We start from the raw sequence: 26509 nt of genomic DNA, 5'->3' as shown, positions 1-26509 counted from the left end.
CTGGTTTCATGAAGATTACTGATTGCACAGCGTGTATCTTCCCATCCTTTCACTTCTAACCTGTCCTGGTCTTCACATTTGTAATGTGTCTCTTGTAAACTTGTAAGCAACATACACTTGCTTTGGGCTTTTTCGTATTCAGTCTGAAAGTATTTGCCTTTTAAGTGGAGGGTTTAGTCCACTTATATTTACTGTAACTTTTATATGGATGGATTTATATCTACTACTACTATTAATTTTTTCCAGTTTTATGATGTAGAATTATTACAGTCCGACTGCACGTACACATTATATTGTGTGTAAATACATGTAAACAGTATATTGCACATTGTTTAGTTTTCCTGTATGTTTTATTATTATTACTATTACTATTTGCCTCCTCCGTGTACTACACGTCCTTTTGTCCCAGCTGCTCTGCAGGTCTCCCTCCGCCTTTCCCTTTGGGCAGTTTGACTCTCCTGTGCACAGATGTGACTTTCCTGGTATTTATTCGCCCTGGGCTTTGTTTCTTGGAACACAGAGTTCATGTCTTCAGCCAAATTTAAAAACATTTGGCCATTTTTTTTGCTTCAAAATCTTTTTCTCATTCTTCTCCTTCTCAGACAACTTGGTATTTTATATCACTTCTCACAGGTCACTGAGGTTTCTTAAAGCCACTATTGTCTCTTCATTCTTGCTGTGAGATTCCCCCACCTCTTCTCCGTTACATCAGTCCCCCCCGTAGGTTGCTCAGCATTTTTATAACAGTTACTTTAAAATGTTTCCGTGCCAATTCCAGCGCCTGGGTGTCTGTGAGGGCACCTTTTTGACAGTCTTCTTCCTCTTGGCTGAGGTCACATCACCATTCCCAGGGGCTTTTTGTTGCACATGGGACCTTGTGGAAGACACACGGCCAAGATTCTAGACTCCGTTCTTACCCTCTGGAAAGTGTTCCACTCTGGGCTGGCGGGTGGCTGCATTACTGGTGGGCCCCTTGATCTGGAAGAGGGTCCTTTCTAGCTGCCTCTCCTTGTCCGCCTTTCACTTCTAGTTTCACCGAGTCAGCGCTTTCGTGAGTTAACAGACACTTGCTAAACACGCTCTCTTTCCCTGTCATGATGTTTTCTGACAAAACTGCGTGTCCCTCTGCTGCTCAGCAGAAGTGTTTCTTACATAGCAGCTGATGGCTCTTCTCAAAGCTCCACTTGTGTTGGTTTTACTTGTTTGTTTGCAATGAAGCGGCTTCTCCAGGGCTTCTGGTACTTCCTGAGGGGACCGCGGGCTCAGCGGGTTCCTGGGCTCGCTGGCCGGTTAGTGTGCCAATCGGTTACTCAACAGTCTGAGGCTTAAACTAGTAAAGCTTCGCTGGGGCCCCACGCAGCACGTCTGCTGTGGGCTGGCTGGGGCCTCCAGGGTGTCATCCTCCCTGCCGGACCCAGGCTGATTGCAAGCTGCCACGTGCTGTGGCAGAGGGCAAGGTCCTGGTCCAAGAGTGTTGCTAAAGACGTTCATTTTTCCATGTTTTATTCCCCAGGGCTGCAAAGTAATCCTGAACAAGTGGAGAGCTGGGTGCATGAATGAGAAGGCTGGGGTGCCAGGGAGGAAGTGGCCCTTGAGGCTTAAGTCCTGACTGGTAGGAGTGTGGGTGATAACGACACGGGTCTCCAAAATGTCTGGAGACAAGCAGCCAGCACGGTCAAGATGGAAGGGAAACAAGACGCTCTGTGGAGGAAGTGGCCGTGGCTGGAGGGCCACAGAGTTTCCCAACAGGCGCACGCACATCCGAGGCGAGGACAGCGTGGAGGGTGCTCCCTGTGCGGGGCCAAGAAGATGCCAGCACAGTGAGGACAGGAGGCTGGTGGCAAGCTGCCGGGTGGCTGGGACGCAGAGGAGGTGAGGCCACGCAAGGAGGAGAGGCCCAGAGGCTGGTGTGACGCCCACACTGGTTCCTGGGGGCCAGGGGACTGGACGTGCATGTGGCAGAAGCCGGGCCACAGTGGGCCACCCCACAGGCCCAGTCCCTTCGCTCTGGCCCCACAGGGGGCTCCCCGACATGGTCCCACTGGGGGAGCTCTAGTAGGGGGTGGGAGGAGGTGGCTCAAGGTGGTTGTGACAAGGGCGCCAGGAGGGGGACCACATCCTGCAGGCTTCCTGAAGGAGGCGCCATGAGGGAAGGACGGACCAAGCAGAGGAGGGAAGAGGGCAGCAGGGCAGGACCACACCCTCTGCTGTCCCTCCTCTGGCCCCTAAGCACGTTCCAGGCTCCCACAGCCTCTGTGCCTCTGCCCTCCCCCACTGCCCGCAGGAGGGGTTTGTCTAGACCGCAGGCTCCCCAGCCCACCTGGCTTTTGTCCCCGGAGCCCCTCAAGCAGAAGCCAAGGCTGCAGACCAAGGGGTGTTTGCTTTTCTCTCTTGCTGGAGACCCAACTCTGGCTCCGGGCCAGCCCCAGGCCCCAGGCCCACCCTCCTAGGGAGGCAGGTGGCCCCAGCAGGCTCCTGGGACACACGGCAGCTCGGGGCTCAGCCGGAGGGCCTGACCTGGGAGCCTGACCCGGGAGCCTGTTGCCCCATCTGTGGACAAGGGGCGAGGAGGGGTGAGGACAGACTCAGGGGCTCCCTGCCTGTGAGGACACATGAGGGCTTCATGGAGGCTGTGTCCAGCGAGCCTCAGACACAGGGCGGGTCTTCAGTATGTGGACATGGGGCTGGGAGTGGGCAGGGGTCCGGGGGCAGAGTCAGAACAGGACATCTGGGGGCGAGGAAGTGGGAGACTGGCCCAGTGGGTCTCAGACAAGCCAGGGATGAGGCCGGGTGCAGGGAGGCCATCAGGGCCCCAGCAGCTGCGGGTCTGCCCCCACCCCGGCCTCCTCTGCCCGCTCCCCAGTTTCCTCTTCTCCAACCCCCCCAGGGCTCGGCCCCTCTCCCAGGCAGCCGGCCCCCAGGCCCTCCGAGCCAGCCTGGCTGCCTCCCCCTTCTCCACAGCCCCACATCGCACGTCCAGACAGGGCGGACAGAAACCTGGGTGCCACCCCCCCCGCCGCCCATGAGCAGGGCCCGCCTGAGCGGCACGACGGTCCAGCCACCGGCCTGGCTCGGCCTGATTCCCCGTGTGTGAGTCTCTCACCGAGTCTCCTCGCTGGGTTTGTTTCATTTCCCATGCTGTGAGGCGCCCAGCCCTGCGGGGTAACCTAAGCTCTGACTGTAAACACCGAAACCACCAGCTGGGGGCCTCAGATGCCGCAGCCGAGAACCTGACTGTTTCCCTCTCGAGAACCGAGCCAGATGGCTTGTGGGGCGCTCTCGGGCCCCCAGGTGCCCCCAGCACCACTGCAGACACTGCCCAGCTGATGCCCGAGGACCCTCCCCACTGGGCGCCTGAGCCTGCCAGGGCCGCCCCCGCCCCACAGCCCCGTCTTGGCCCTTTGTCGGTGCCCCACACACAGACGCTCAGGAGACCAGGCCAGAGAGCCCAGCAGCGGACACCCGGCTGTCCTCCCCACCTGGCCCTCCCGGGTGCCAGTGGCCAGCAGGCAAGTGGAACGGACCCTGATCCAGTCTCTCAGACCCCCCCCCCCCCCCCCGGCTGTGGGGCGGGAGCTGGGAACGCCCTCCGCCCCTCCTCGCCTGAGACAACAGTCCCGCCTGTAAGGCTGATTTCACACAGCTGCGCGGACAGCGCTGATCTGCTTACCTGCAGGGCCGGCCAGACCACACCCAAGGGGAGGCCGCCGCCCCGGCTCGGCTGTCCTGCCCTGCAAAAACCAGAGCTCCCCTCCGCCACCTTCCTTGTGCCCTACACCTACAGGGGTCACCTTGGAGCCATGCCCACCTGCAGGACAGCTGGGCCAGGAAGTGACCTCCGTCCATGCAGTGGCCAAGCCCCAGGCCGGGGGGCGCCCATCTGTGGGTAGGAAGGCTTGGGACAGCCTGACTTGGGTGGCTGGACGGTGTCCACACACCCTGGACTTGCACCCTCCCCATCGGGCAGCCCTGGGCAGGGCGCGGTCGCGGGGCGACTCCGGCCTCAGGCCCCAGCTGCGCAGGCAGAGCGTCGGGGCAGGTGCATTTGAGCCGTCCCCTCCACCTGGCCGGGCCTGACTGCGCGCGCTGGGCCCCCAGAGAAAGGGCAGTGGGGGCTGCCTGCAGCATGGAGGAGACGGGAGGCTGAGGCCCACCCCTCCCGAGGGGCACAGCAGGACGGTGGGGCAGGACGTGGTTCGAGGGGCAGCAGGGCCACCCCCTACGGTTACATGCCAGTGGACAGAGAGGACGATGAGAAGGTGGATCTCCGTGGCCCCCAGAAGGCCTGCCTGCAAGGGAGGCTGATGGGGTGTCACTTGGGACATGCGCTGTCTCCTGGCCTCCAGCCACTGGGAGCGTTGGCTGCATGGCCTCCCTGACCCTCCCTGGGAACGGCCCACCCAGACAGCCTTCTGGCCCAAGGCTGCAGTGCCCCCCACCCCAGGCAGCTCCACATTCCCATGTCCCAGCTCAAAGTCCCCAAGGCCGCCTGGTGCCAGAGCTCCTGGGCGCGGGCGGCCTCGCAGCTCAGCCCAGAGGTGCTCCCAGAGCCCCACCCGCCCCCGCACGCACCCCAGGGCGGCGAGACCTCAGACGACAGATGTGACTGGCCATGGAGCATGTGGGGCCCACAGTCCCCCAGGGTAGAGCCTCGGACGATAACACAGCTCACCGATTCCTTCTCACGTGTGTCCACAGGTGACGTCCCTGAGCCTGGGCGTGCCCGGAGGGGAGGGAGCAGGAGCAGAGACTCCAGGGCTCACAGGGCCTGCCCCAGCTCAACGCCCACCAGCTGGGGCTTCATTCCCAAGGGGCAGGGCCTGGGAAGCTTCGACAGTGACCTGGTGGGGTCCGGCCCTCGGAGGGGCCTCCGTCCACACCAGCCCGTGTGGGGTGCTCTCCCAGGGTGGCGTTTCCTCCTGAGTCAGGCACAGGGCAGGGCCCAGCTCGGGACCAGCCTCTGCTTTCATCACCTGGCAGCCTTGGGGAGCCCGAGAGCCCCCACCTGGGAGCCCAGGGCACCCCATGGCACTGGGCACTGGCGGGCGAAACCCTGAACCGCTTGGAGCAGAGCCTGCGGGTCATCGGTGTGAGCTGCCCGCGCGGGCCTCGCTGTCTGAGAGGCCGAGCTCCAGGCGGAGCTCCCTCCCATCCCGTCCCTGGGTGGATAGGCAACGCGCCCTGTCTGCCCCAGCACGGTTCTGTCTGAGCTGTGAGTCCTCGGCGGCCTCAAGGACTGGAGGAGGTGAAGCCGGGTGAATGGTGGCCCCAGAGTCCTGCCCACACCCCAGCCCCAGACGCCACGACTGCTGTGTGTTTGGGAAAGGAGTCTCCACAGCTGTTACCAAGTCAAGGGTCCTGAGGGGCCGTCATCTGGGGTCCCTGCTGGGTCCCGACACCAATGGTGAGGGTCCTGGTGAGAGACAGAGGGTGAGATTTAGAAGCAGAGACCACGCAGGGGGCACAGCCGTCAAGATGGGGGCAGAGATGGGAGGGACGCGGCCAAGAGCCCAGCAACGCCGGAGCCCCTGGGCTGGGAGACAGGCAGGAGCAACTGTTACTCTGGCTCCTGCCAGAGACATTCTGTGGTTTTTTTCACCCCGGCCTGTGGTCATCGGTTACAGCGGCCAGGGCACTGCCATGCACCTCCGGGAGGGTATCCGTGGCTCTCCTGGGCCCCCGCCCCTCGGGGATGCTCACACGTCCACCAGACACACAGGCCCCGGAGGGTCGTGGCCTGAGCGAAGCAGCGACAGGCCCCCTAACAGGGGACAAGCCACAGAAGGCCACACGGCGAGGAAACCAGCCATGGTCCCCCAGCCCTGCTGCCCCCCTCACTGCAGCCAACCTGCGTGACCACAGGGCAGCACCAGGGGGGCCGCATCGCTGGGGGCCGGCAGGCGTGGCCGGGCAGAGCCCGGGACGCTCCTGCCGCAGCCCCCGTGGCTGACAGGCCGCCTCCCACCGGAGGCCCCGCAGGAAACCAGGCTGTGCTCCTGCGCCCGGTCCTCCTGCCGGCCAGGCCCGCGCGCTCACCTGCGCTCACCGCCACTTGCTTGTTCCTTCCACGGTGTCCACGAGGCCCTCCTGGGGCTGGAGAGGTCCCAGCCCTTTGGAGCTCACTGAGATTCGGGGGACAGGCTGTCCACAGGCAGTGGCAGCAGTGTGAAGGGGGGATGTGGGGCTAGCCCTGGGGGTAGTGGGGACCCCAGCCCAGCTGAGTTCTCAGGAGGCTCGAGCCCAAGTTCCAGACCCCAAGGGCCAGAGAGCAGGGGCTCACACCTCCGCTCCGATACAGCAACTCTGGGTCTCCACGGCTGCGACATCCTCTGTCCCTGGGGCAGGTGGGTCCCCCATCCCTGGGATAAGTGTACCCTCTGTGCCTGGGCAGGTGAGTTCTCCATCCCTGGAGCAGAGGGGACCCCCTCGCGGGGGCAGGTATGTCCTGGCTGTCCTCCAGGAAGCCGTGAGGACACCATCAGCCCAGCCCAGTGGGGCACGGTCAGAGGCAGAGACCAGAGGGGACGTGGCCTGCTCCCCTCATCTGCACCAAGCAGCCCCTGCAGGCCTCACTGGCCCCTCTGCCCCCTCACCTGGGCATCTCTGCTCAAGACTTTGGAAATTCCAACCCAAGGACAAGCAGTGGGGAAGTGTCCAGCAGGACTAGAACTTCCTGATCAACCCCGCTAGCCGGTTTTGTGGAAACTGAGGAAGGATGACCTAGAGGGTTAGAGCTGAGATTTGAGCTCCTGGGGTTGGGTCAGCCAGCTGGGGGCTGGAGGAAGCGGGGGCCAGAGAGAGGGCAGGGGCGTCTCCCCACCCCAGCTGGGCAGATGGTGAGCTCTGGGGACGCAGAGACTTGCACGTGGCTCCTCCCACTCTGGGCTGCTCTGGGCCTCGGCTGCCTGTGGCCCCCCTGCTCTCCTTTCCCGGAATCAGGCCGAGGCCCCCTGCTGACCTGAGAGCAGATCTCAGGGTTCTCAGGGGCCCCCAAACCCGTCCCCAAACCATCAGCAGACGGGGCTGCTGTGCCTGACAGCGGCACCTTCACAGGGCAGGGGTCCCTGGACCCTCTCCCCAAACCGGCAAGACATCTCGGGGACTTGACCCTCTGCAAGTGGCCATGCCCCACTTCCGTGGGGGGGGGGGGCTGGCAACTTCTGGCAAGGGGACACCTCCAGGGGTGAGCACGTGGCAGGGGGCAGGGTCTCCCACCCCCAGTCAGCTCCAGCTGGGCCCCCCCTGCAGGGACGCAGCACATGTGGCGGGTGCAGGCCGGCTGCTGTGGGACTTTCCTGTTCGTGTGTGGCCTCAGAGCACGCCTGCCCGCTCCTTACAGAAGTCAGCCCCCTGCACACCTGTGTTCCCAGCAGCGTTACTCAGTCACCAGGAGATGGAGGCAACCTAGCGTCCATGGATGGATGAATGGACACACAGAATGTGGCCCTTCCACACAGCAGGATGTGATCCAGCCTTCAGAGGGGGCAAGTCCTGGCAGGGCTACAACACGGATGGCCCTGGGGGCGTGGCGCTCAGTGCAGTCAGCAGACGCAGAAGGACATCCTGGAGGGCTCCACTCTGTGTGGTCCCTAGCGGGGCCACACCCATGGAGGCCGGAAGCCGGGTGAGGGCCGGGCCGGGGCGGGGCTGCGTGTGTGCTGGGGCCGGGCCAGTCTGGGAAGGGGCCGAGTCCTGGGGGCGGCCGCACGGCAGTGTGCTCAGTGCTACCAGACCTGCTCTCACAAGCAGTCCAGATGGCAGCTTTCACGTCCTGTACATTTTACCGCAATTAAAAGTAGTAGTGTTAAAGATAAACCAGCGCTTCCAGGGCAGCCTGGCCCGCGGAAGGCGAGGCCGCAGCACCTCCCTGGCCGAGGGAGGACAGGAGGGACTGAGGGAGAGGGGAAGGAGGCCCTGGGCGCCTGGCCCTGGTCCCGGCAGAGCTCACGCAGCCTGGCCCCGGCGGACGAGACCGCCAGCCTCCAGACCAAAAGTGCCGGGCCTCCCTGGGGCTGCAGGGGCCGCGCTTCCCTTTTCTCCAGCGGACGTGTACCGCCGCGTCTGCCCGAAGCCTCCTGACCGACCAAGCGGCCGCCCGGGGCGGGGGCCCCGGCAGGCACACGCGGCAGAGAGGCCCTGCCCCTGGGGCCTCGTGGCCGCGGCAGCGGGGATTAGCGGGGTGCTGCTTCCCTGAAGGGGAGCTTGAGGGCAGGATGACTAAGGCAGCGCGCCTGCCCGCAGGGCTGATCCAGGATGCCTTCCAGCCTGCGGCGGTGGTTCCGGTTCCCTGGGGAGCCTGAGCCACGAGCTGGGAGCCCTTGGCTGGGGGTCCCTGGAGGGCAGGTCTATTCACAGGAGAGGAAGGCACCCTCCCAGTCCCTCCTCCCTCACAGAGCAAAGGCCGGGTCTACCAGAGCTTTCACGTGGGAACACCCCCGGGGGGAGGAGAGGGAGGGGCCAAACACCAGGCCACCCGGGTTTGTCCAGACATCTCTGCACCCAGGGCTCCGGCTTGGCCGAGGCTGCGGGGCTCCTGAGGCCCTACTCTGAGAGACCCGTCCACAATGACGCCAGGGTGGGCACCTCCCTCGGCAAATCAGACCTGGGCAGCAGCCTCCTGTCGAGAGCGGAGGCCAGGCTTCCCGGAGGCGGGGGATGCTCCTTACACAGCACTGCACACCAGCCCAGGGCATTCACCAGGATTCCAAGGCCGCCTCTGGGCCCCACCAAGTAGCCGTGCCAGCGGAGGCACGGGAGGACAGGGTGACAGCCGCCTGCAAGCCGGGGGTGGGGCCATCCTCAAGCTGCCTGAGTGCCCCCACTTCTGAGGGCCTGGGGACCCTGTGCCTGGCCAGCTGCCCCGAGGAGACATCTCCTTCCTTGTCCCACCGACACATGCCTGGGGGCAGGGCGCAGGGGGCATGGGGAGGACACAGCCTGCCCCCCAGGACCTCACGCCAAACAGGTGGTGACCCGCACAGTCAGCATAGAATCTTAGCTTAAGGGCCCAGGACAGTTGTCCTACAGCCTCCTGAGTGGGGAGTGGTCTGAGAGACAGAGACAGACAAGCACCTTCAATGCTGCCTGGGCTGGCCTGCCCGGAGCGGGTGCCTGTGGAGCGGGCAGCGGTGGGGGGCTTTGCCCCCTCTGTGCCTTCGGGGCACCCGTGGGAGGAGGGTGGCCATTGGCCCACCCTGCAGGCCTCACGCCTCCCCTCCCAGGGCCTCCCAGGACAAGGCCTGCAGGCGGGCCCTCAGAGGGCAGGCCCTCTCCCTCACCCTCAAGGACAGAGCACAGCATTGGCGGGATTGTGTGACGCGGGGAAGCTGGTGGTTGCAAGAATGAGGTCTGGGGTTTGCGTCAGGGCTGAGGGAAGGGTTGGTAGGCCCAGCCAAGTCTGCATGGAGCCCTGGCTGTGCCTGGCCCCGTGGGGAGCACTGCAGGTCCAACGAGCTGCGCGCCCTCCGAGGTCAGGTCACCGCGTCAGGGCCCCAGGCGGCGGTCCGAGCAGCCTTGCCTCCAGCCAGACCCGCAGGAGCTGGGAGGCCCGATCCGAGGTGCGGCCCTCCTGCCTGCACCCCTCCTGGCCTTGCAGCCATGCGGCAGGGGCTCCCAAGGCAGCAGCCGGGGTGGCGGCCCCGGCCTGGCAAACTGTGAGGCTGAGCTGCCCCAGAGCAGGGCCCAGCGGGTGAGGAAGGGCAGTTTGCAGGAAGGGGTCCAGGCTGAAAGGAAGCGCCCATTCCCAGCGGCCCGAACACATCCCGCCCAGGCGTGCAAGGACAGGGAGGGCCGACGTGGGTGGATGTGTATGTGCCCGGGGCCCAACGCCCCGGCGGGCGGCGGCCAGCTCCCCGTGGCTGGAAACACGGTGGCTTCTTGCCTCTGAGAAGTGTCCATGATTTTCTCAAAAAAGACACTGTAAAGGGAAGCTAGGAAAACACAGGGACGCCCCCCGAGGGTCAGCACGGGCCACGTGGCCTCTGTCCCCCAGGAAGGGCTCCCCAGAGGGGCAGGTCCAGGGCGGGGGCACAGGACTTTGCACGTGAGACCTTGGACTTGGAGTCAGACGCCGAGCGGGGTGACAGCCAGGCATCTGACCCTCCTCTTGCTCGTCCTGTAACCGTGGCTGCCACACAGGGACCGGCTACGTTGCCAGCCGGCGTCCCGAGCAGCAGTCCGCATCCACACAGCCTAGTGGGAGCAGGACGGCCAGGGCCCAGCGTCAAACACGACCCAGAATCCAGCCTGAACCTGAGTGCCTGGCTGCTCTGAACCCCGCCTGGGACCCCCAGCGGCTCCCCAGACTCACTGGCCCGCAAGCTCCCAGGCCACGGTCCACCGTTTTCTCTGTGAATCACCCACAGCCGCCAGCACTGCCCCTTCCACCTTGGAAGGACTCTGAGCACCTTGAAAGGAGATTTCTGCCACTTGGAGGGAAAGTACCAGACGCTGGGGGACTGCCTGCCTTTCCCAGCACTGGGGCGGAGGCCACACGGACGCTTCCTGTTTGTACACAGGGCTGGCCCGGCTGCCTTATTTAGTTATAAGATTTACGGGGTTTAAATTAAGCCCTGTCTAATGACGCAGTCTCTGGTCAGCCCCCTGAGTGGGGAGTGGTCTGAGAGACAGAGACAGAGAGATAGGGAGACAGAGATAGAGGGAATGAGAGAGACCGGGAGAGACAGAGACACAGAGACACAGAGATGCTGAGAGAGACAGCTCCAGGCTGGTGTGCTGAGAGGGTGGGCAGGGCTGGGCAGGGAGGGGCCGTGGGAGGCTGTGGGGAGGTGGGCTGGAGGAAGGCCTTCCAGCCTCCGTCTGGTCTCCGCCCTCCACAGACTCCTAGGTCGTGAGGTCGGAGGTCAGAGGCTGGCAGCAGTCTTCCCGGCAGCCAAGGGGAAAGACGGGTGTCCTGGTGGAGTAGCCAGGCAGGGCCGTGCACCAGCGCTCCCAGAATTTCTCCCCCTGGGCAGGTGGGTCAAACCTACGGAGGCTCCCCCTCTCTCCAGGGGTCAGGTGAGGGCCTGGCCGGGACGGGTCTGGTCTGGGGGGGTCTGAGGGCCGGAGCTCAGCCTTCCTTTCTCCTCAGGAAGACCCTGGAGGAGCCCCAGGGTCACCGACAGCAGGAACTCACGTGTTTGCACCCACATTCATGCGGGGCTCCTCACAGCAGCCGAGAGGTGGAGGGGGCCCGACTGTCCACACAGCACAGTGAGTGGACACACAACGTGGTCCATCCACACGATGGACCACTACTCAGCCGTAAGAAGGAAGGGCATTCCGGCCCAGCTACAGCACGATGGGCCTTGGGGACGTGGTGCTCAGTGGAATGAACCAGACACGGAAGGACAGGTCCTGTGCGACCCCACTCACATGGGGTCCCCTGGGGAGTCAGATCCACAGAGGGGGGTGGGCGGGGCTGGGGAGGGGGAGGGGACCGCATGTTTAATGGGGACAGAGCGTCAGTTTGGGGAGAGGGACAAGTTCTGGAGATGACGGTGTGCTGGTCACACAACAGTGTGGACGTGCTTAAAGCCACGGACCTTCCTGGAGGCCGGGAGCCCCATCTCGAGGTTCCAGCGAGGCTGGCTCCCCTGAGGCTCCGAGGGAGGGTCTGTCCAAGCCCCCCAGCTCCGGGGGTTGCTGCCGTCTGGGCACCCGCGGCATTCGGCAGCGTCACCCCGCTCTCTGCCTTCATCTTCGCGTGGTGTCCGTCCTCCCTGTGTGCGTGTCGGCCTCCACATCCCCCTTCCTAGAAACACCAGTCACGTAGGGTCAGGGCCCAGCCCAACGGCCTCGCTTTCGCTCGATCACCACCTGACCCTGTTTCCAAAGAAGGTCACAGGCTGAGGTGCGTGGTGTTCGGGCTCCAGTACATGGGTCTGTGGGGGACACAGTTCACCCCACAGCGCTGGGAGTAACCAAACACCCACCGACGGCAGGGCGCACGCGGAACTGCGGCGAGCCTGCTCGCAGCACCACTCGGTAATGAGCGTGAGCGTCTGACACTCACCACAAGCGTGAATCTCACAGGCAGGGGTTCCTACGTAAGATTCTGTTGGTGCGAACCGTAAGAACAGGGGAGCGAACCAACAGGGAGAGAAACGGGGGTGGGGGGACCCGGCAGGTGCCCGCGGCGCCCTGGGCCCGGCCCGCGGCAGCGGATCCCTCGGCCCGCGTTGCCCGGCCGGCATCACATCACAGCCTCAGAGAGGAGGGGAGAGACGGGGTCGGCCTCCGACCAACCCACGCGCGCACTGGCTGCGGGACCCAGGAGTGCTATTTTGTAAGTGCAGAAAGACAAGAACTCTGAATTTTATTTTATATTTAAGCCAAACTGTGGCTCCAGCTAGAGGACATAAAACGACCCTAGGCTTTGCGGGTCCTCAGAGAGCCCGACCCGCAAGGCAGATGCGTGGAGAAGGGACTGAGAGGCAGGAGGCTGTGCTGCGTCCTGGAAACACGGTGACTTGGGGACGGTCAGAGCTACACCCTCATGAGCCAGGGTCCGACTTCCAGACCTGGGGCTTTGTGGCAGAGGGAGTCAGTGGCCACCAGGAGCACATCCGCATCCCGCCCACCTGTCCCCACGTTGGTGCAGGGACATGGGCCTCCCTGTGCCACAGGCACCCACGGGCTTCTGGCAGCGGCTGGAGCCGCCCTGTCACAGCCACCTTGGGAGACGCCACAGAGGAGACAGCGGCCCTCCACCCAACCAAGCAAGGACCCTCGGGTTCCAAGGGGCGGCTGGTACCTCTGCTTTCCCGGCGAGCCTCGGTCTGGCTCTTTAAATGATGCCAACGCTTGGCCCCGCAAAGGGAGGGTAGGAGAGATGGGAGCAGCGTTGGGTAAACTTCCATGGCCTGGAGCCCGGCCCATTTCAGGCCAACAGGCCAAAAAGGGCTTTGAGATGCTTGTTGTTTGGCCAAGAGCTGCTGCTGGGGGCTGGCCTTGTCTGAGCCCTGATTTCACAGAACCCGGTGTCCTGGTACAGGATGCTCCCACCCAGAGACCCCTGCCCGAGCATCGGTGAGAGCTGGCACGAAGCAGGGGTCACGCAGGGGTGGGGGCTACCTCTGCAAGTTCCCGGTGCCGGGGCCTCCATCTTCCAGCAGAGGGTCGAGGGGCCAGTTCGGCAGTGTTGGGTGGGCAGGCGCCAGAGGGCCCAGACGGCAGAGGGGCGGCACCCAGGCTCCCCGGGGAGGGGTCTGGCCAAGCTCAGGAGCCGCGGTGGCGGGGACGCGGTCTCCCGGCCCCTGCCCGTGCGCTGGGCACAGGTGCAGCCCAGCCCTCCATGCGCCCCGTGCAGGAAGCAGGAAGATGATTCGCTGTCCCAGGATGCTGACTCACAGACAGCAGCCGCTTCCCGGTCCTCGGGGCAGCCCAGGGACGGCCCCAGGTTGTGAAGGAAAAGCCCAGCTGGGCCAACAAGCTAAGTCACAAATCTAAGTGTAACAAGTGTCGCATTACTGATCTGAGTTCTGCTGGGCTAAGTTGTAAATCTAAGTTAATTAGTGTTGGTTTGCTGATTCCCTGTTCATGTTTTTTGCTAACCTGCTGGATTTTCAAAGAGATGTATCTGGCTTTGGAATGTTAGTTTGCTGCCTCCCTGCTTCCACTTTTGTGATAATGATGCTGCTAAAGCTGTTCCATGCCTATTGGCCGAACACCCCAAGCTATACTTAACCCTATAAAACCTCATGCACACGTCTTGGAGGTGCTCACAGCTTCGGAGCAGAAGCCCCTCTGAGCCCGCCGGCGTAATACATCTGAGTGCTCCAACCCTCCGAGTGGTGCTTGTTTCTTGGCTGGCCTGTCGTTTCCGTAACAAGGTGAGAGGACACTGCTGGCCCCTGGCTACCGAGGGACCCCTCTGGTGCCAGCTGGCGACAGCCTGATCTCCCCAGCACCTGGTTAAATAGACCTGCTGACCCCAAGGGGCCTGGGGATGGAAAATGCCCACCGCTGATGGTGTGGGGACGGTGGCTTGGGTGCAGGGAGCCATGACCCCATTCTCCAGCCAAGTGGCAGAAAGACTGTGGAAGGTGCTTGTGGGCCTGGCGGTCAGCACCGGGAACAACGGGAGCTCGGGGCCCGGGAAGCGCTTCTGGCCGGGACAGGGCAGGCACTTTCTGCAGCACAGCCGTGCCAGGAGGGCTGTCGGGGCCAGGGCCTCCCAGGGAAGCCGGGCAGCGAGGGGGAGGCCCTGGTCTTGCCTCCAGGGCTCACGGTCTCTGGGGCTCCGTGTCCTGGGGTGCCTGCCCCAGCCGCATGACCCCCAAGGTCGCTGGCCCTTCTCTGCCACCTCAAGACTGTCTCCTGGATGAAGCCGCCTCACCCCCGGCCTGGGGCGCCGAGCTGCTGACAGCTGTCTTGTCCCTCCCCAGCTGCGCAGGGCGTGGTCTCTCGGTGGGGATGCCGGAGGGGATGGCCCGAAGCCCCATGGCCCTCTCTGAGCTTTGGCCCAGGGCTCCTGGTCCCCCTCCCAGTGCAGTCACAGGGCTGATCAGGGAGTGTTTCCTGAGGCCACTTAAACAGCACAGTTGGTTGTTTACTGTCCCCCGTCCTGGGGGCGGGAGTCCGAGGGCCGGGCATGGGTGGGGCCATCTTCTCCCGCGTCGTCACGTGGTGTCCCTCTGTGTGTCTGTGTCCTGATCTCCTCTTCCTGTAAGGACACCAGGCCTGTGGGCTCAGGACCCACCCCAGGGACCTCATGTTACCTAATCACCTCTTTAAAGCCCTCACCTCCAAACACAGTCACATTCTGGGGTGTGGGGTGTGGGCTCAGGACTCCCGCATACGAACTTGGGCAACACAGTCCAGCCCACGACAACTACAAGAACAAAGTGGGTGAAGTGAGTCCAAACTCAGTGCACGGGAAGAAAATCCTCAGCAGACTGGTCGGGTGCAGGAAGTGGCCGCAGAACCCTGAACGGACGGGGTCTGATTCGACGCCACCAGCGAATGCTGGCAGAGGTTCCTTCAAGGGTCCACCAGGCGCCATGCGGTTCTCAGGGCCCCATCACGCCGGGGGCCCCGGCTCTGGCCTCCTGGTCACAGGCTGTGGGCTCGGCCGGCCGGCTTAGGCGGGGAGGGGCTGGCCGCACCGTGGACGAGGGGCTCAGGCCCACCCTGGCTGGCAGGGTGAGCCCACACGCCGCCGCGGCCGTGGACCTGCGGCTCCCCTGCGGCGTGTGCTCCACGCTGCTGCCGGGCCCGGGCCGGCTCCGGACGGGGCCGGGCACGCCCACCAGCCCCCCGTCCCCTCCTCCCTCGGAGAGGCTTCAAACACACTGTCCAGAACAAGCCATCCAGCCTCAGCCAATGTTGGTTAGTTGACATTTTTGCTTCAATATTTTTCCGTCGAGAAATAAAATATTGTAGATAGAACTGGTACCCCTCCAGCCCCAGAATTCCGTGGTTCTCAAAGTTTTTTTTTTTTTATAATTTTATCACGTTTGTAAATGTGCGTGTTACAGACCCCGGGTGACGTCGGAAATCCACAGAGGTGGGTCAGTGTCCGAGGAGCCTGCCGTCTGTCCTCTCTCAGCGCTGTTGGCGGCACGTGCGGGCCGTGCACACAGGTCTGGGCTCACCGCCGCATCTGGCGCCAGGGCAGGCACGTGCCATCTTTGAGGGCTGGCCCGCAGCCTGCCTCAGGGTCCCGCTCCCTCTCACCAGCCCGGGCTCCCGGCAGGCCAGCCCGGGCAGAAGGTCTGGCGGGCGGATGCGGGTCCCGAGGTTGGTTTCCCTTGCATTTCCTGGAGCCCAGTGGCCAAGTCCGCCCAGGAGAGCCCACAGCTGGCTTTTAGTGCCTTGGTTAAGAAGCCCTTCCCTGCCCTGACGTCAGAGGCTTCATTTTCTCCTAAGAGTTTAAACGTTTGGCTTTTCACACCTAGTTCTTTAAGCCACTTGGTGTCTGATTTTAGTTTGGGGCGTGAAGTGGAGACTGCTTTCCAACTTCCCCACAGAGGGAAACTGCCCCAGCATCAGGTACTAAAGGCCCACGCTCCCTGCAGCTGTGGAGGCCGCACCCACGGCAGCCAGTATCCTGCGTGCGGTCTGTTCCACGGTCCTCTTGCCTATCCCCGCACCAAGGCCATGCTGCCTCGGGAGACAGCCTTCCCAGTTGGTGCTTCTCTGAGAACCCTTGGTTCTTCTCTGTTCTTTGACCTTCACGTCGGGGCTGCCTGCCACATCCCGTGAAGAACTCTGTGGGGGTTGTGAAAGCTACTTTGTTGGGTTTTATTCAGCTATTTGCCAAGAATTGGTGTCATTTTTCAAAATCGCATCTTCCCATCCATGAGCAGGGCGTACCTCTCTCCGCTTCGTAAGACCTCCCCCACGTGCCCTTCCAGGACATAGAGCCATTTTCTCTTCATGGACTGAGACACGTTCTGTTTGATTTATTCTTAGGAATTTGCGTGGGCTTTGTGGCCGTGTTAATGAGATAATTCTCTATTGTATTTTCCACTTTTTTTTATGAGCTTAAATAAATGCTATCGGTTTGTGTGTTTTTTCCCATTAGCCTTGTATCCAACAATGTTACTGAATTCTAATTGGCTTTTTCGTCTTGATAATCACTGTCTTTAAATCAGGACGGTTTTGTTTTGTTTCGTTTTGTTTTTTTCAAATCCTGATTTTTTTTTTTTCTTGTTTCGTTGCTTTGGCAGGAAGCTCCAGACCCCGTGGACTGAAAGCGGTCACTGTAGCCAGCCTCTGTTTTCCCGACTTGCATGGAAACGATTCTAAAGTTGCAGCACTAAATCTGGTGTTCACTGCCATTTTTTGACCGGTACTCCCTAACAGATTAGGAATGTTTCCTTCTAGTCTTGGTTTGCTTTAAAAAGAAAAAATCAGCACAAGCTGTTTACTTTCATCAGGTGTTTTCTTTCTGCAGCTATTAAAGGTTTTCCTCCTTAAATCTGCCATGGAAGTCACCATGGCCGGCTCCCCACCCTGTTCACACAGCAGTACCTCACATCCCGACCCTGGTGGCTGCCGGCAGCCAGCTCGCCCTTCGTTCCAAGGATTTAGACACCAGGCCGGACCTGCCACCCGGCAGGCAGGCGTGATCTCTGATGCGATAGCTGCCCCATCACCATGGGTCCTGGAGCGAGAAAAGGGGAACAGGGCACCCACCGAGGGAAACAGATGTGACGTGGGCACGGGACAAAAGCTTTGTTGCCTCGAGGCAACAAGACAGGGGCTCGTGTCACGGCCGCACAGCAGCGCGGCCCTGACTGAGACGCCACTGAGTCAGGGGGTTCTTTGTGGCTGAGCCTTGCTTGAAATGCTGGGTAAAGCTCCTCGCTTATTTTGCTGGGGTCGTCGGGTGGTGGCGGAGCTTCGTTCACAGCACCCTCCCCAGCTGAATGCTGGAACCAGCTGGGAAGAAGGAAGGGCAGCTGGTGCGTGCGGGGCCAACCCTGGTTTTGTCCATTATAAACTCTGGGCTGGAGGCCCAGGATGGTGCTTGCGGGTAAGTGTGCCCGCTGACTCTGGCCCCTAGAGAGGAACGGACACCCTACAATCGCCAGCAGCACCGGCCCAGACAAGCCCCTTGCTTGCAGAAGCAAGGCCAGCCCCCAGAGGAAGGGAGAGGGGAGACGGGGGATGCCCCTGCCCAGTTGTTCTTTTCAAATCTGGCTAAGCCCTTAAGCCACTGCACTGTCCCTGAGATGGAGGAAGTGAAGGATGAGGCGGCAGGAGCTGAGGGGACAGAAGGGGAAGAGACATGGCCCCGCAGAAGAAGGCACGCCCCACAGTGGCTCCTCATTTCTCCCTCTGAACTTGCTGCGCTAACGTATTCCTCAGGGTGGCCACCGGGACAGCAGCAGATGTGACACGAGAGCTCGCTCCCTGGGGTCTCCTGAGGCTCTTGAAAACAGCGTGCCCACCATGTGAACAGCCGCCTTCTTCCGGAAAAGCGGGGGCTCGTGGAGACAGGCGCCAATGATCCCAGCTGCTCCAGCCGCGGCCGGTCCTGCAGACCCACCCGCTGACTGCAGACGCACGACAAGGAGCCCAGATGCAAACTGTGAAACGACGAGCTAAGCAAATGATAGCTGCCTGAAGCAGTGGGTTCATTTCCTTTTTCATTACAGGGTCACTGATATGCACTAAAATGCATCGTTTTAAGTGTACAGCCTGAAAAGTTTCAGGAACCGCATGCAGCCATGCACCCACCACCGCAGTCAGGACGCGGAAACGGCGGGGGGGTGGGGGGCGCCCAAGCCAGTCTCCAGCTGGCGCCTCCCCATCCGGGCCCGGAAGCCGCGGCCGTGCTGCTCCCCCGGGGCTGGCATTCTCAGAGCTCACTGGTGGAGTCCGGCAGTCCTCTGTATTTGACTGCTTTCAGTCAATAGGATGCTTTCAGTACCCAGCCATGCTGCACACAGCAACACTGTTCATGTTTGTTGGAGGGGAGCTTCTCAGTGTGCGGCTCTGTTGCAGTTTGTCTGTCCATTGGCCAGTGGACGGGCACACACACCAGCTCTAGTCTTCAGAACTCTTGAAGGATGATGCTTTAAACATTCTCCTATGTCTTTTTTGTGGCCACGTGGTTTTCTCCGTCTTTGGTAAATGCCTACAGTTGAACCTGCTGGGTTGCATGGTAAGTACACATTTAACTTGGTAATATTTTGTTTTCCAAAGTGGCTGCACAATTTCACCTTCTTCCCAGCAACGTCTGAGAGTTCCAGTCGCTCCACATTCTTGTCAATACTTGGTGTTGTCTGTGTGTGGAGACTGGCATATCTTTGCAGTTTGAATGTGTGTTTATTGAGGGCAAGCAATGTTGAACGTCCTCTCATATGCCTACTGACCAACCCTTTACCGTATTTTGTGAGGGGTCCTGTAACTCTTTTCCTATTTTTAACTGAGTTGTTTACCTTATATTTATTGAGCCATGAGAGCTCTGTGTATATGTTCTGGATGTAAGTTCCTTCTCAGCTATGTTTTGCAAAATTTTCCCCCAGATTGCGGCTTGCCATTTTGGTAGCCATGTCTTTCAAAGAATAAAAGGTTTTAATCCTAATAAAGCCTATTTTATAGGTGTTTTTCTTTTTTATTTTGTGCTTTTTGTGTCTGGTTTAAGAAAAATTTGCCTATAACAATGTCATAAATATTTTCTTCTATAAATGTAATAGTTTTTACTCTTGCAATTAGGTTATGATATTTGTACATGGTGTTAGCCAAGGGTCAAGGTTCATTTCGTTTTCATACAGAGAGACAGCCACTTGGCATTATCTGCTTAAAAGACTGCCTTTATCCTGTTAATTACTTTGGCACCATTTTGAAAACCAAGTCACCATGAAAGTATTGGTCTTGTCCTGGACTCTGCCCTGCTGCGTTGGTCTGCATGTCTGTCTTTATGCCAGTAGCATGCTAGTAATCATACAGACTATACCTTTATGACAGTATAAATAATAAATATAATATAAATTATGTATGTGTGTGTGTGTATAATTTTCCTGAAATCAGGTTGTGCAAGCCCTCCCACTCTATCTTGGTTCTTCAGAACTTTTTGTCTCTACTAGGTCCCTTGCCTTCCCATATGAATTTGAAAGCTGTTTGTCAGTTTCTTCAGCAAGGCCTGTTAGGACTTCGATGGGTGTTGCACTGACTCTCTGGGTCAGTTTGAGGAAGGCAGCCATGCTGGCAGCGTTAAATCCCCTGCCGTGAAGGTGGAGTAGGTTTCCACTTACTTCGGCCTCTACACTTTGCTTTGTAATACTCTGTAGCTTTTAGCGTACACATCTTGTACAACTTTAGTTAAAATATGTTCCTTAGTATTTTATTTATGATACTATTGTAAATGGAGCTGTCTCCTTTAATTTCTAACTGTGCATTTCTACTGTGTAGAGAACCATTGGTTTTTGTGCTTTACCTTATATGCTGCAATCTTGATAATTTCTAGTAGATATTTTGTAGGTTCCTTAAGGTTCTCTACGTATGTAAATATTTCATCTGCAAATACAGACATCTCTATGAAATACACCACTCAGATCTTTCCAACATGAATGTCTTTCATTTCTTTTACTTGTCTTATTGCATTGGCAAGGTCCTCTGGTACAATGTCAACTAGAAGCGGCGAGAGCAGACAGCCTACTCTCCTTCCCAATCCTGGAACAGACTTTTACCTCTGAGTGTGATGTTAGCGTCAGGGTTTTTGTAAATGTCCCTAATCAGGCTGAAGTTGTTCTTTTTCATCCCTAGCTTTCTGAGAATTCTTATCACTGGAGGGTTATGTGTTTTTTCAAACGCTTTTTCTGCTTGTAATATGATCATTTGCTTTCCTCCTTTATTTTATGAGTATGGTGAGTTACACTGATTGATTTTCATGTTATATACCAATCTTGCATTCTTGGTGTAAACCTTACTGGGTATTAGCCTGTGTATAAATTGTTGAGTTTGACCTCCTAATATTTTGTTATGGATTTTTGCACCTATTTTCTCGAGAGGGATTGATCTGCAGTTTGCTTTACTTGTGATGTCTTTGGTTCTGGAATCAACATAAATACCAGCCCCATGAAATGAGTTGAGAAGTGTCCCCTGCTTCTTTATTTCCTGAAAGAATTTATGTAAGATTGTTATTGCTTTTTCTTTAAACATCTGATAGAATTTACCAGTGAAGCCCCCTGAACCTGGAGTTTTCTTTGTGGGAAGGTTTTTGAATTACGTGTCAGGTTTCTAGACTCAACATACAGCTGCTCAAATTCTCAGTTTCTTCTTGAGCAAGTTTTATGTATTTGTTTCCTTCAAATCTGCCTACTTCGTCTAAGTTCTCAAATGTCTCGGTACAAAGTTGCTCATAATGTCTGTAGGATTTGCAGTTATGCCCCCTTTTCATCTTGATATTAATTATTGATGTATTTGCCCTTTTTTTCACAATCCACCTTAGTAGGGTTTTGTCAATACTGTTTTTAATCTCTTCACGAAGACAGTTTTTGTTTGTTTGTTTCACTGACTATCTCCATTGGCTCCTTGTTGTGCTCATTGGTTTTCTTTCAAATTTTATTTATTTCTGCTCTTTACTATTTGCTTCTTTCTGTTTGCTTTGAGTTTCCTTTTCCTTAATATTAAATGTGGAAAAGTCCATCTAAGAAAATGCTTTAGCGGCAGTTCACAATTTTTGATAGGTTTTGCTTTCATTTTTATTCTATTTTAAATATTTCCTAATGTCTCTTGTGGCCTCCTCTGTGGTTCATGGGTTGGTTAGGAACGTGTCTTTATGTCTAAATACTTGGAATTTTCCAGATATACAGCCCTCTGTCATTGACTTTTAGTTTAATTCCATGTGGTTTCCTAACTTGCTTTGCATGATTTTTTTTGCCATTTTAAATGTGTTGCCTTTTGTTTTATGACTAAATTATGGCCCATCTTTGTGAATGATCCATGTGCACTTATAAAGAATGTCATTCTGCTGCATCTGGCGGAATATTCTATGACATTTGGGCCCATTTCCGATTTAAGACACTGGCAAGTGCTTCCTCAGGAAAGGGAAGTGAGGAGACAGGCATGGAGGGAAGCGGGCGTCCCTCAGAAGGAACACCCCTCCCCAGGGCCCCACCCTTCCGGCCCAGAACCGCTTCTCAGGGAGGGCTCTTCTCTGGGGCTGTGCTGTGTCAGAAGCCGGGCTAGTGTGTTAAGACTGTGCAGATCACACCTGCTGAACGAGGGGGCACACACGACTCCACTCCCTTGCATCCAAGTCCCACTCTGGGGAGGGGAGAAGCCCAGGGCATTCTGACTGCAGGTGCAGCTTCAACACACTCACACAAGGGAAGTAAAGTCACCAGATTTATTGCTTACAGATCCCAAAAATGAGGGGGTGGGGCAGTGGGCAGCATCCTCTCCCAGGTCACAGCGAGCACCTAGTACTTACAAGGTGGTTGGGGCCGAGGTCACTGACTTTCACGGGCTCGACTCTGAGCGGTGGCTTTAAAAGGTGCTCCAGCGAAAGCCAGGTGGGAACGCCAGGTGGGAAGGCCAGGTGGGAAGCCGAAGCCCGGCCCAGGCTCTGAGCGGGGTCGTCACCCGTGAGGCGCCTGGGCGGCTGCTGGGAACAGCTGTGTCCTCATCACTGGGGTCTCCACGTGCGATCAAGGGCCAGACAGTGGGAGCTCTGCTCACGGGTGGAGCCCAAGAAGAGTAGCAAAGGGTCAACGGGACCTGTCGTCACCCCAGGGTGCCCAGAGGGCCCAGTCCTCTCTGGGCCCAGGCACGGGTCCTGGCTCTGCTGCCTTCCCCGGAAGTGAAGGCCTGGGTGGGCAAACAGCCGGGCTCTACACTTCTGTGCTTATGGTCGCGATCCCGCTGCAAAAAGGGGGGCTAACAGGGCATCCCCTGCCCCAGCTGGACCCAGGTGGCCTGCACAGCTGGAGCCTGAGAGGGGCCCATAAGGACCAACTCCTGAGAGTGTCCACCTGCGCTGAACCCGTGGGGAGAGGAAGCCCACAGCCCACTGCCCCAGACACATGTGGGGTGTGCACCAGCCCAGGGGCCTTGGTGGGCACTTTTAGAGCTGCCCACCATAGAGAGCTCAAGGGGGACGCAGTCAGGGCACCTGCTGGGGTGGGGCCTGAGGAGGAGGGACATGCACCAGAGGGACCCACGGCCGGGCCAGCTCTGCCTCCTTGGTGGCCTGGGGAGACCCCCACCCTCCAGGCCTCAGTTTCCCAAATGAAAACGGGGCTGGAGTGAACCCTGCGGCAAGGCCCTTGGAGGCTGAGGGTCCACGGGGGCAGCAGGAAAGAACAGACACCGAGCCATCAGGGAACCCTGAGGTTTACACAGGAGAAGACCTCCTTACTCTCCGGGGGAGCAGAGGGGTGGGGTAGAGCGGAAACCTCCCTCCCGGGCCTGGTGGAGGGGAGAGGACCCTGATGACCCAGGGCTACTGGGGGGTCTGTGGCGCTGCATAGGGGGAGGGGCAGTTGCTCTGTCCAGGGCCTGGCCCCTGTCCCCATTCCCAGGGCACCCAAAGACAGTGCCAAGGACATGGCCCAGTATCGGGTCCACAGGGGCGGCTGCCCACCTGGCTGGCCCGTTCCTCCTCTCCTCTGCCCTGGGGGGCACCCAGGGACAGGGGAAAGCCCTCTGGGGGTCCAGGAGAAGTGAAGATGTTACAGAAACGACAGGCCAGCCAAGAAACAAGCACCACTCGGAGGGTTGGAGTACTCAGATTTATTACGCCGGCGGGCTCAGAGGGGCTTCTGCTCCGAAGCTGTGAGCACCTCCAAGACGAGCGCATGAGGTTTTATAGGGTAAAGTATAGCTTGGGGTGTTCGGCCAATAGGCATGGAACAGCTTTAGCAGCATCATTATCACAAAAGTGGAAGCAGGGAGGCAGCAAACTAACATTCCAAAGCCAGATACATCTCTTTGAAAATCCAGCAGGTTAGCAAAAAACATGAACAGGGAATCAGCAAACCAACACTAATTAACTTAGATTTACAACTTAGCCCAGCAGAACTCTGATCAGTATTCTGATACTTCGATTTGTGAGTTATCTTGTTAGCCCATCCCAGCTTTTCCTTCACAAAGGCCCTGGCTCAGGGGCGCACTCCTCAGGAGACACAGCTCAGGGTCCAGAGGCAGGTGGGGAAGCAGAGGGAGCTCCTGCAGACTGGAGGGGCTCCAGCCAACCAACCCTCCCTCCCCCCTCCCTCCTCTGACCCCTCTGCCACACTGACGCCCCTCCCTTTGAGGAAGCAACCCCCCACTCTCCAACATTCCCCTCCTGGGTGGGCCAAGCGGCTTGGGGTGGGGGCAGCAGCACCTGCTCTGCCAAACTCCTGCTGGGAAGGCCCCATTTCACAAACCTCTGATTGGGAACCTCTGAGGGCTGTCCCCTGTCGCCAGCTGTGCCTGAAAGCCTGGGGGCTGGGGCAGAGGTGGAGGCAGGCGGAGGCCGCTCTGCCTTGATAGGAGGACAGACTGCATCTCCCACTGGCCCCCGGGCTGTCCGTGGGAAGTGGGGCTCACCCCAGCGACCCAGACCAGGCTGGGGGCCCCGGACTGGGGAGCAGGACCCTGCCTGCCACCCCGGCTGTGCGCCCACCGGCCGTGCGGGCCTGGCCCCGGGGTCTCCGTGGGGACCCCTCCCCAGCTGGGACCCAGGAGCACGCCGGGAGCAGACTCCGGGCCTCGCTGGTGAGGGCCCTCGGGAACCGGGACCCGGGATCCGGGACCCGGGACCCGAAGGCCCTGGTGGGAGAGGGGCTGAGCTGGGAGGGGCGCTGATGGGAGGCCCGGGTCAAGGCAGAGCCCCCTCGAGCGGAGGGGCAGGGTCGCAGCCCGCAGCACCAGGGTCCCGGCAGACAGCAGGCCCCGAGACCTCATCTAGTAAGTGCGGGTGGGACGGTGGCCTGAGAGAAGCACGAAAGGAGACAGCAGCCCTTGCCCACCCACAGCCCCGCCTGGGACCCGCAGGGGGCGGGGCCGCGGCAGGCGCGGGGCGGGGCCGTCCGGATCGCTCATTGGTTCATCCTTTCCCAGCCTGTGGGGACCGGCTCCCAGGGGGTGACCGGGCAGGTGGGGGGCGGAAGGAGGGCTCCCACTGATGCCTCTGGAGGAGCGGGGCAGCGGCCTGGAGACCATCTGCGCGTGGTTGTCATTACTATTTTTAAGCCAAGGAAAATCTTGGGGAAACCAGGTGTCCAGGAGAGGAAACCCAGGGCTGTTCTGCTTAAAGAAGCAGGTCTGTGGGCGCCGCTCCACCCTGGCCCACCCCTGGTCACCTGGAAGCCCCCAATTCACAGGCGGGAACCTGGAGGTGGCTGAGGACACGGGCCAGAGCCTGACCCCTCCTCCTGACCAGGGTGCCGGTCACAGAACACCGCCCCCACCCCAGGCCCCAGCCACTCCTGTCCTGCAGGTCCCCAAGCCTGTGCTGGAATTTAGGCCAAGGCAACAGGACCCACGCTGAGAGAACAGCCCTCACGCTTCAAGGCCCAGGAAGGGACGTAGGGACAGCTGAGGGCCCGGGCAGGTACACTGACCGCCGCCCTGCAGGGCTGGTTCTGAGGCATCAGGAGCTGGACTTGGCCACCCAGCAGAGGAGGGCAGCCACCGTGTCCCCTCAACAAACCTTCTGCTCTAGGCGGGGACTTGGAGACTCCGAGGCCAGCCCAGGCCAACTGACCACATCCACAGGTCTGGACCAAGGATCGCAGGAGTTCCTAAAGTCAGCAGAGGGGGCTGGGCAGGAGCATAGCCCAGGACTCAGGGTGGCACTGATGTGTTGGAGGAGTGGGGCGTGAGAAGGGCTGTGTCCCAGGCTTCGGTTGGGCCCCCGGGACGTGCCCCGCCAAGTGTGGGTCCTAGGCTTCGCGCAGGAAAGAATTCAAGAGGGAGCCACGGTTGAGTGAAGGTAGATTTATTCACAGAGATACCATGAAAGGCAAGGGACAGGCCAGGAGGTGTGGGGGTTGGGTGCTCAGATTACAAGTAGGTACACACTCCTTAGGCACAGTGCAGGCAAGCTCTGGAGAGACAGGGGCGGCTGCGAGGCGCCTTGTTGCTGCTTTTTATGGGCTTGGTGGCTTCATATGCTAATAATTAGAAGGACCAGTCTACGGGAAGGGGCTGGGAGTCCCAGGAAGTTGGCCATTTCCCACTCTTGACCTTTAGTGGCTGACCTCGGGACTGCCATGTCACCTGTGGGCATGTTATTCCGCATGTTAATATATTATGATGGGCGTATAATGAAGCTCAAGTCCTGCTGGAACTTAAATCTCCCATCATCTTGACCCTCAAGGCCTGCTGGGGTTGAATCTTTCGCCATTTTGGTGTTAATTGCTGTGGCATTCCTTGAATGGCTGTGCCCTGCCCCCTTCCTGTCTCACTGGCAGGTCCTGACCTGGTCTCTTCCGGGGTGGGGGGACCAGGTGGGGGAGGGAGTCAGCTGGCTACAGGGGGCAGGGGCAGTGGCCTCAGCGCAGGGCCTAAGGAGGCAATGAATGGACAGGAGGGGTTCTGGGTCCACACTGTGGAAGCCCCTCTGGCCCGTGGGCAGGTCCACAGCCCACCATTAGTCAGGTGGGAATGTGGCAGACGCCCTGAGAGCAGAGCAAATCCCGGCTCTGGGGGGACTACAGCGGCGCCGCCCCTTGGAGCTCCCAGGAGGCTCTCAGGTTGGGTAACTTGACCGGGGGTGGGGGGGTGCTCGGCTGAGGGACCCAGGGCTCCCACTCCCCACCACCTGCTCAGAGAGGAGAAGCCTGGCTTGGCTTCAGCCTGGTGGGTCTCCACGGCCCACCCTTGCTCTCTGCTGTAAAAGGACCAGAGGGTCCCTTCCCCAGAATCCCCGTCCTGGTGGCTCAGCCAGCTCACAGAGCAGCTCTCAAACACACGTGCCACCGTATCAGGTCCCGCGGCTCGGCCGGCTGCTGCTCAGTGGTCACTTGTTTCTCGCAGCAGGAGCCAGCGTCCTGCCCCCGAGTCTACCGACCAGGACCTTTACTGCTCTTTCTGGAGTGAGGCGTGTGCCACACACACACAC

General features: G+C 59.4%; 1 long non-coding RNA gene across 1 annotated transcript; it reads left to right on the top strand.

The window, feature by feature from the left end:
• Window positions 1–789: 789 nt before the first annotated feature.
• On the top strand, window positions 790–19328 carry LOC141578794 (uncharacterized). Its single transcript, XR_012509460.1, has 4 exons — window positions 790–5404; window positions 7340–10742; window positions 10839–10973; window positions 11090–19328. It is a non-coding gene; the product is annotated as an uncharacterized LOC141578794 (long non-coding RNA).
• The last annotated feature ends 7181 nt before the right edge of the window (window positions 19329–26509 follow it).

Source organism: Camelus bactrianus, chromosome 10 (assembly GCF_048773025.1).
Source record: "Camelus bactrianus isolate YW-2024 breed Bactrian camel chromosome 10, ASM4877302v1, whole genome shotgun sequence".
In the NCBI taxonomy this organism is placed as follows: domain Eukaryota; kingdom Metazoa; phylum Chordata; class Mammalia; order Artiodactyla; family Camelidae; genus Camelus; species Camelus bactrianus.
This window is presented reverse-complemented; position numbering and strand designations above follow the sequence as displayed.